The sequence below is a fragment of the Lynx canadensis genome, chromosome B1 (genome assembly GCF_007474595.2).
Source record: "Lynx canadensis isolate LIC74 chromosome B1, mLynCan4.pri.v2, whole genome shotgun sequence".
NCBI classification, from domain to species: Eukaryota; Metazoa; Chordata; class Mammalia; order Carnivora; family Felidae; genus Lynx; species Lynx canadensis.
Genome location: NC_044306.2, coordinates 180,350,683 through 180,361,729, shown reverse-complemented (window position 1 = coordinate 180,361,729; position 11,047 = coordinate 180,350,683).

Genomic DNA, 11,047 nt, shown 5'->3' with positions numbered 1-11,047 from the left:
TCAGCTAAGTAGACTGCATTATTTTGACTTTTATGTGGTAATGATCTGAAAATTATTGCTGGTAGTTAATTTTTTGATTTGACATTATTTAAAACAAAACAAAACAAGAAAATCTAGGGGCACCTGGGTGGCTCAGTTAGTTAAGCATCAGACTTTGGCTCAGGTCATGATCTCAGGGTTCATGGGTTCGAGCCCTGGCTCAGGCTCTGTTCTGATACCTGGGAACCTGGAGCCTGTTTCAGATTCTGTCTCCCTCTCTGTCTCTGCCCCCACCCCCCTGCTTGTGCTCTGTCTCTCTCTCAAAAACAAATATTAAAAATAAATTAATTAATTTTAAAATATTTAACTCTAAATTCATCACAATGATATGTGGGAGAATCACAAGCATCTATTCAAACTGGTACACTGACACAAGTTTGAAGAGTAGCTAGAAACAAATTGCATACAACACCCATCTCCATGCCCATCACCCACTTTCCCCTCCCCCCACCCCCCATCTACCCTCAGTTTGTTCTCAGTATTAAGAGTTTCTTATGGTTTGACACCCTCCCTCTCTGTAACTTTTTTTCCCCCTTCCCCTCCCTCATGGTCTTCTGTTAGTTTCTCAAGATCCACATATGAGTGAAAACATATGGTATCTGTCTTTCTCTGCCTGACTTATTTCACTTAGCATAATATCCTCCAGTTCCATCCACGTTGCTACAAAGGGCCATATTTCATTCTTTCTCATTGCCACGTAGTATTCCATTGTGTATATAAACCACAATTTCTTTATCCATTCGTCAGTTGATGGACATTTAGGCTCTTTCCATAATTTGGTTATTGTTGAAAGTGCTCTTATAAACATTGGGGTAGGAGTGCCCCTATGCATCAGCACTCCTGTATCCTTTGAGTAAATTCCTAGCAGTGGTACTGCTGGGTCACAGGGTAGTTCTATTTTTTTTTTTTTTTAATTTTTCTTACTTATTTTTTAACTTAAAAAAATTTACTTATTATTGAGAGACAGAGAGAGACAGAGCATGAGCATGGAAGGGGCAGAGAGAGGAGGAGACACAGAGTACGAACCAGGCTCCAGGCTCACAGAGCCCAACATGAGGCTTGAACTCATGAACCACGAGATCATGAGCTGAGTCTAAGTTGGACGGTTAACCAACTGAGCCACCCAGGCGCCCCTATTTTTAATTTTTTGAGGAACCTCCACACTGTTTTCCAGAGCAGCTGCACCAGTTTGCTTTCCCACCAGCAGTGAAAGAGGGTTTCCATTTCTTCACATCCTCGTCAGCATCTATAGTTTCTTGATTTGTCCGTTTTAGCCACTCTGACCGGCGTGAGGTGGTATCTCATTGTGGTTTTGATTTGTATTTCCCTGATGATGAGTTATGTTGAGAATCTTTTCATGTGTCTGTTGGCCATCTGGATGTCTTCTTTGGAAAAATGTCTATTCATGTTTTCTGTCCATTTCTTCAATGGATTATTTGTTTTTCGGGTGTGGAGTTTGGTGAGTTCTTTATAGATTTTAGATACTAGCCCTTTATCCCATATGTCATTTGCAAACATCTTTTCCCATTCCATTGGTTGCCTTTTAGTTTTGTTGGTTGTTTCCTTTGCAGTGCAGAAACTTTTTATCTTGATGAGGTCCCAATAATTCATTTTTACTTTTGATTCCCTTGCCTTTGGGGATGTGTCGAGCAAGAAATTGCTGCAGCTGAGGTCAAAGAGGCTTTTTCCTGCTTTCTCCTCTAGGGTTCTGACGGTTTCCTGTCTCACCTGCAGGTCCTTCATCCATTTTTTTTATTTTTGTGTATGGTGTAAGAAATTGGTCTAGTTTCATTTTTCTGCATGCTGCTTTCCAGTTCTCCCAGTACCATTTGTTATAGACACTGTCTTTTTTCATTGGATACTCTTTCCTGCTTTGTCAAAGATTAGTTGGCCATACTTTTGTTGGTCAAATTCTGGGGTCTCTATTCTATTCCATTGGTCTATGTGTCCATTTTTGTGTCAATACCATACTGTTTTGATGATTATAGCTTTCTGGTAGAGGCTAAAGTCTGGGATTGTGATGCCTCCTGCTTTGGTTTTCTTCTTGATTATTACTTTGGCTATTTGTGGTCTTTTGTGGTTCCATACAAATTTTAGGATTGCTCGTTCTACCTTTGAGAAGAATGCTGGTACAATTTTGATTGATATTGCATTGAATGTGTAGATTGTTTTGGATAGTATTGACATTTTAACAATATTTATTCATCTAATCCATGAGCACGGAATGTTTTGCCATTTCTTTGTATCTTCTTCAATTTCCTTCATAAGGTTTCTATAGTTTTCAGCATACAGATCTTTTGCATCTTTGGTTAGGTTTACTCCCAGGTATTGTATGATTCTTGGTGAATCATTGTGAATTGTGAATGGGATCAGTTTCTTTATTTGTCTTTCTGTTGCTTCATTATTAGTGTATAAGAATGCAACTGATTTCTGGACATTAATTTTGTATCCTGCGACTTTGCTGAATTCATGTATTAGTTCTAATAGACTTTTTTGGTGGAGTCTGTCAGGTTTTCCACATATACTATCATGTCATCTGCAAAAAGGGAAAGCTTGACTTCATCTTTCCGAATTTTGATGTCTTTGATTTCCTTTTGTTGTCTGATTGCTGATGCTAGAACTTCCAACACTATGTTAAACAATAGCGGTGAGAGTGGACATCCCTGTCGTGTTCCTGATCTCAGGGGGAAAGCTCTCAGTTTTTCCCCATTGAGGATGATATTCGCTGTGGACTTTTCATAAATGGCTTTTATGATGTTTAAGTCTGTTCCATCTACCCTGACTTTCTTGAGGGTTTTTTATTAATAAAGAGTGCTGAATTCTGTCAAATGCTTTTTCTGTGTTGATTGATAGGATCATATGGTTCTTATCTTTTTTTTTTTAATGTGGTGTATTACATTGATTGATTTGTGAATATTGAACCAGCCCTGCAGCCCAGGAATGAATTCCACTTGATCATGGTGAATAATTTTTTTTATATGCTGTTGAATTCGATTTGCTAGTATCTTGTTGAGAATTTTTGCATACATATTCATCAGAGGTATTGGAAACCAATTTGACAATAAATTATATTTAAAAAATAAAATAAATAAAGTACGGTATACAATGCCAAAAAAAAAAAAAAAGAAACAAATGGGAAAGGATTGTGTTCATCTTCATGCTGACTAATCATATTCATAAGTCTGTCAGAATGTTAGGTTATGCAAAACCATGATCTATTAGTAATGACTTAAAAATAATTACACAGGGGCGCCTGGGTGGCTGTCAGTTGAGTGTCTGAATTCAGCTCAGGTCATGATCTCGTGGTCTGTGGGTTCGAGCCCCATGTCGGGCTCTGTGCTGACAGCTCAGAACCTGGAGCTGCTTGGGATTCTGTATCTCCCTCTCTCTCTGCCCCTCCCCTGCTCATGCTCTGTCTCTCTGTCAAAAATAAATAAACATTTAAATTTTTTTTTTAAAATACACATATTTTCAAAAACTTCTGTTCTTTTATTTATTTTTTAATTTTCCGAAAAGCACAGTAGATATTTCTATTCTAACCTTACTGCATTGGTTGAGTGACATCATTTTATATAATTTGCTGGCCAATAGAAATTCTGTGAAGGTAAAAGAGGAAAGTTTACCATTATTTTTTAATTTATTAAAAAAATTTAAGTTTATGTATTTATCTTGAGAGAGAGAGAACATGATCAGGGGAGGGCAGAGATGGAGAGAGAGAGAGAATCCCAAGCAAGCTCCGTGCTGTCAGCACAGAGCCTGATGCAGGGCTCGATCTCATGAACCATGAGATCATGACCTAAGCCAAAATCAAGAGTTGGACACAACCAACTGAACCACCCTGCTGTCCCTAAAACCTTCCTTTATTTATTTTTTTAATTCTAAAAATCACACTGATCACCACTAATCCAAGTGAATATTTATGTCTTACTGAGTGGCCTATCTTTAACGTGCAAAGATGAAAGAAGAGACATTCTCTTAACTTCACCTTTAGAAGAAGAAACATTCTATTTCTGTCATTCGTTATGGAAAAGAACTATTGCTTAATGCTAAGCCTTGTAGTGCAGTCTTTGTCTTGGTTTGATCCAAATTAGGTAGCAAAGCAGCTTTCCTCCTGGTAGTAGAGTTTACATATAGTTTATTATGTGAAATGTCACTTGAGAAAATAAAGTGTGCTTTAGACAAATATAATTATATGTGTTCTAGGTCAAATGTTCTTTCAGACAAAGGCACAATTCTTCAACATTTAATATGTAGCCAGGATAAATGGAGTTGAACCACAGCAGGGTGAGCCCATGTGCACACATTAGAATGACTAGTCATTGGTAGCCTAAGTGCTTTATGTCAGCAATGGGAAAGCCATAGAATTCAGCCCAAACCAAAGCCACAAGTGAGTTAGAAAGGTTTTTGCTCTCAAGTGAAACCAATGACAATGAAGCTACAAATGCTTGTTATTTAATTTATTCCAGAGAGAAGGCCAAAAGGTATTATTTTCCTTCCTAATGGTCGGTGGAAAATTACTTATTTGTTCTGGTTTTATTGCTTATCAGCTGTTTGCAATCTTTTGATTAATCTGAATATTGTTATGAAAAGCTCTCTCTGCAAAATTCCTTCTATCTTTTGAGTAAATACTAAATTGGAAAACAGCAAAAGAAATTCCACACGTCGTTATTTTGCCCATTTTGGGGCATAAAAGAATTCAATGTTTGGTGGTTGTATAAAGTAGGTGAAATATGTCAATCCTGTTTCCAGTAAACAATCCACATAGCTTCCATGATACTTAATTTAAAATGTGAAAAACAAAACATAAAATAACAACATAAAAGAATACCAGAAACATAATTGTCCAAAATAAAATGTTTACTTACTTTAAATACTTTCTAGAATCCCATGAGAAGAAACTGTAAAGATAGGGATTTTTGTAGTGTTGTTCAGTGCTGTGTCTTGGGGACCTAGATTGGTACCCAGTACAGGATAGATAATAATGAGAATTTAAAAAAAAACAGATTGAATAAGTGGCCAAATAATGTGAATAAACTAGTTCTAAAATTAAATGAGACTATGAATTATTTCTTTTTTCTGTAAAATGCATTTGATGCTAACAGTTAGCAGCCTGATATCACTCCTTAAAATGGTAAATTAGAGCAGAGGAAACAAACACAGATACCATGTGTAATAGTTTGACCTTCTCTTGGTTACTAGAATAGGGAAGGAGATCAGATTTCACATGTTCCCCTTGTCATTGTACAGTTCTCAAAGACTCATCAGAATTTAAGAAAATCCTTCAAGGGGCACCTGGGTGGCTCAGTCAGTTGAGCATCTGACTTTGACTCAGGTCATGGTCTTGTGATTCGTGAGTTTGAGCCCTGCTTCAGGCTTTGTGCTGAGGTCTCAGATCCTGGAGCCTGCTTCAGATTCTATGTCTCCCTCCTTCTCTCTGCCCCTCCTCTGCTCATACTCTGTTTCTCTCTCTCTCAAAAATAAATAAACATTTAAAAAATTTTTAATTAAGAAAAAAAATCCTTCAGACTTACTATCACGTGAATGCGACATATTGGGATCATTTTTCAAGTTCTTGATTAATTCAGGTATTTAATACGGGAAATAAACTCCAAGTTTTAGATGTGATTGTAGGAAAGCAATCATCAAAGAGTGGTGAGAAATTCTGAACTGTATTTATGTAGATCATAGAATCTTAGAATTGGAATCAGACAGGAAGTTAGAGGTCATTAATCTTATATATGAGGAAAAGACTCTTCAATTACAATACACACAATTACAATACATTCTCATTTATCTGGATTCCAAGTTACTTGAAAGCTCAACTCCCTAATTTATTTTCCCACTTGACTTTTATGCGAAAGAAAGAAATTACAAATAATAAGAAAGATAATTAATGCATTTAAAGATGACTCTGGGGTACTTCAAGACCCTGAAGTAGCTTTTCAGTCATCAGTAAAGATCCAATTATCTTTAGTATCAGTTTAGCTTTAACCCTTGACTTTGTTTCCAGGCTTGGAAACCCTACCTTATATGGATGCTCTAAGCTGTGAGACTTACAAGGGAATGTGTGGGTGTTAGATAAATAGGGAAAAACAAAAACTAAAGTGATGCTGAAGGAAGGGAAGAGAGGCACTACAGAAAAGACAGTAAGTAGGGGGCACCTGGGTGGCTCAGTCGATTAAGCGTGGGACTCTTGACTGTGGCTCAGGTCATGATCCCACGGTTCAGGCACTGTCAGTGCAGAGCATGCTTGGGATTCTGTCTCTCCCTCTCTCTGCTCTTCCCTCCTCCCATGCTTTCTCTCTCTCTCTCTCTCTCTCTCTCTCTCTCTCAAAACTAAATTAATAAACTTAAAAAAAAAAGACAGTAAGCAAAACAGTGCTTGTGAGGAATCCAAGAGAGAAGTAACGAGGGAAAGAAAACAAAATCTGAAGCAGATATGGCAGGAGACTAAAGAAGGGACTGGAAAATTCTCCACTCTGGAGGTTACAATATAACATATTACTCTCAGATTCTCTTTCCATTCTCCGAGAGAATGTGTTATACAACTCCTAACTCACTTTCTTAGGCTTCCTTACAGTATGCCCCAATTACCATTGTAACCTTAAAAGTCTCCCTGTTCCTCAAAATCTAACTTACCTAATGTAAGTATCCTGACTAACAGCCTGCTAGGACAGAATTCTGAGGGAACATCTCTTGGTCTGGTAATCACATTCCTGACCGGTGAAATGACAGCTTTTGCTTTAATCACTTCTAGTATCAGGAGCGCCTCCATGACCCAAAATATCTTTTAAAAACTTCTCCTAAAGGTTTTGTTCTCTTTCAGGTATTGACAAGTTTCGAACCTTACCTCTCTCTGTTTCCCACCCTTTCCTTTTCTTTTCACCTGTGCCTGTCCCAGCCACCACCACCCTCAACCCGTCCTGATTGTCCTCACATTCTTCCCGTTCCTTTTCTTCCCCCCATGCCCTTCTTGCCAACTCACTGCCCTCCTTCCCTTCTCCTGCTTTCTCAATTTATAAGTTGTTTGAATACAGTGCAGAAGTCTATACTAAACTATGCCACTGTGTTAAATGTTGGTTTAATGTCCACGTGTGTCACAATAATTATTCAGTACATGTAGTGAATGCATTCTTAAACAGTAATCATTACTACTTACTAAGAACAGGTAAAGCTATCAAGAGGGTCTCAAAACAGAATAACCTTTAACACATCAAAGCAATAAAAGAGTTTGTAGCTCAATTTATGAGGTTTCAAATCCCAACTCCTCGTTTTGAGAAAAGAGCCTTTTGGGTAGTATTTTCTACCCTCAAAGGATTGACTATTGCTACTTCTATAATTCACTATTATTTGAATTGCCGCTATAAAATAGTGACTTCAAATGAATTGGAGTAGCATAGGCAATATGTTCTCTAATTTTTCTTGACTTAAATCATACTTATGGAGCTTACTTCCTGTAAGTCATTTCTAAATGTAACGCAGTAGAAAACAGTGAGAGCTTTGACCGTAGTTCAAACTCTGACTTGATAACCAATGTTGCCACTCACTACTTTGTGACCTTGACTTCATTTCCTTGACTAAAAGTTCTTCATCTGTAAAATTGGAACAACAAAACTGACTTTGCAGTGTTCCGAAGGGAGAAACTGAGGTTTTATGAAATGTTTTTTACATAATTTAACCTATTACATAGTGATCATGCATATAAATACAGACAAGTTGTTACCATTGACTTCTTATTAAAATATAATACATAATATAATTTGTTCTTGTTACCTGAAACTTGATTTATTTGTACTTTAATTTCATTTAAAATTTTTTCAATTTAAATGAAATATTGGGAGACTCCCCCAAATTACTGAAATTATTCACAGATAATCTAAACCAAACAAAATACATGTTAATTTGTAATTCGTCCATTATTCATCTCTTTAAGCCTCTCCTTCCCCAGATTTCACCAATTCCATTGAGTCAATAGGAAGAATTTTCCTTGACATCATGGATGCCCCTTTATTTTCTTTTCTAATACTGGTCCAGTTTAAAATGAACACAATTATATTTACATTTGTGCGTCATACTTTTGTAAGACAGATATGCTAGGACCACAAAGCCATGAACATAAACACATAAAAAAATATTGGATAGTGGGGCACCTGCATGGCTTAGTCAGTTAAGCATCTGACTTTTGGTTTCAGCTCAGGTCATGGTCTCACATTTTGTAAGTTTCGGCCCCACATCAGGCTCTGCACTGATGGTGTGGAACTTGCTTAGACTTCTCTCTCCCTCTCTCTCTTCCCCTCCCCAGCTTGTGCTCTCTCTCTCTCTCTCTCTCAAAATAAATAAATACATTTGAAAAATTGTATAGCAAGATTTCTTTAATCATTAAGGTTTTTTTTCAGTTTTTCATTCAGACACCATTTATTGACTGCTTATGGTAAAAACATTTTGAGCCATCCAGAGAAGGGATAGTTTCCACTTCCAAAGAATTCAAAATTAATGTGTGAGTCTGTTTCACAATGGACTGAATTTTAACAAGTGTTTGTTGAAGGATCAACATGTACAAAGAAACGTATTAAGTGTTATGGAAGATACAAACATTAAGACAACAGAATGCTTCTTTCTGAGAGTTTTGTGTAGTTAACAAGTCACTATATGTGAATCACCAGTATATCCAAGACTGGTACTGTCAACAGCACTAATAGGGATGTCTAACATCATAACACTTAGGTTGTGCTAAACACACCTCTAGGTAGTTGTGGGTATTATCTCAATGGTATCACCTTAAAAATCCTTTCTGTTAAGTACTATTATTTTATTTTACAGATGAGGAATCTAAAATGCAGAGGTCAGACAACTTGTTCAATATCATATGGCGGCTAAGATTAGCAGCCCAGAGTTGAATGTATGTAAGTAGACTCCAGACTCTCAACTCAATCACTATGATACAGTCCCTCTTTTAACTGATGCAGGGAAGAAAAGAAATCTATACGTGCCATAGCTAATACAAATGGGATTAGTTGTAGGCTCTAGGACATAGCATATGGATTGAACGTTGAATAATAAGCATGGTTCCAATGGGCAGAGATAAATCGTGGAGTTGGTTTGAGGATGGAATAGTTCTAATCTGAGGAGATTCTATGGACAGTCGTGTCACAGTAAGATGCTGCAGGAGCTGGTCTATAAACAGTGATGGGATGTTTGGATGGAGAAAAGGCCATATACCAGGGGAAAAGTGGAAATCAAAGCTGGAAGATGTGACTGTACAAATTCTACAGCAATGAGAACACTTTAAATCTCTTACAAGGATAAAGCGCTGAAAACATAGACCACCTGACAAGGTATGACAGCCTAAGCGTTGTGAGGCTTTGAAGAGGTCACCATAGCTGTCTGAACCCAAAGAACTATGACTCTCCAGTCTCTGAAATCCTGCTGAGTTTCAGGCAGCCAGGGACGGTTATGCTTAAATGACTGCATGAAATCATTCTTAACATATGGGGCTCTAAAGTGATGCCGCGTGTTGTCAAATACACCAGTTACAACTGTCTCCAAGAGCAAAGGTAAGAACATTATCCACCCCACACACTGTGGCTTCGTCCTCGTCCTGTCACCGTCAGGACCCATCCAGGAGCTACTGAACAAAATGGTTGACTTGAGTACCTTCATCCTTGAGAAGGTGAAGCAAAGGATGAAAATCACGTCTTCACGTGGAGCAGACAACGGAAAAAGAAAGTTTTGAGTTTCCATTTACACAAGTCTGTCTCATGCCCTTCTTGAGAGAGCAGCAAATGGTTGCATTGAAACTGACACATATTTAGTAGTCAAAAAGTAAAATGACACCTTTTAAAGAAGAAAAACAACCTCAGAAAAGTTTGGCAGAATGATGTCCTTGGCCTTCAAAAAAAAAAACAAAAAAAAAAAACACAAAGCCCAGACAGAAGTGCTACACGTTCCTCTGTTCTTTCTTTCCCTGTGTTCCGCGTTATTACTTGCTAAATCAATTGCAGCTGCTTACCTCGGTCCAGTGCATTTAAGCCCTTTCTTGGGGCCTCTGTAGCACCCTTTGAGAATTTCACCCATAACTCCTTACCAATTCCCTAAGCTGTCTTGACTTCTCTACCAGAAAATTGTTATTATATTTATAACAGCATTCGGAGAATATTTCACCAAGCTGCTAACGAAACTCACTTTCATACAACCAATGAATTGTGCCTTAAATGTCTTTTTCTCTCTGCATGATGCCCTAGATTAATGCTCTATATAATGTTTGTAAATACAACCATGTTTCTTCTTTAAAAGTCATTAAGAGGGTTTTAATAAACATTGAAATGATCAATGTGCTAATTGGTTCCAGATAATGTTTATCAAATATTTAGGAAGAGGAAATAAAGTACTGTATGGCAAAAAACGCCATTCAAGTAAGTAGTTTTATTGGAAGAGATTTGCTTAAATAGGGATAGAATTTCAACACTAAGAGCTTTTTTAAATACAAATGGGAAAATGAGGTAAGAATTAGCTTAAGTAAAAGTTAATGCAACATTAGGTTTGCAAATTTAGCTGAACAAAGTTAGAAAATTTGAAGTTTATGTTACAAAGATAAATACAAATGGTATACTTTGGTTATGTGTGATAGACTATGTGGATTTTACCTTTATTAGTACTATTTGTTAATAATGTTCTGTATTATAAAACAGACGACCTAAAAAATAATTTCTCCTGATTTTAAATCTGAAGGAGTCTACAGTCATAGAGAGGACACTTATACAACACAGGTCAAATTCAAAACTTACCCTAAGTTACACCTGTTTTCCCTTCATTAAATGAAGGAATACAGATACAGATACGGATGGAGGAAATTATCTATCTGTATGCATGAATGTATGTTTCTGTCCTTCTTGCACTATCTAGCAGAAGTATTTCAAACTGCTATTATAAATTTAAATTTTAGGGGCACCTAGGTGGCTCAGTCAATTAAACCTCCAACTTTGGGCACGGGTCATGATCTCAAGGTTCG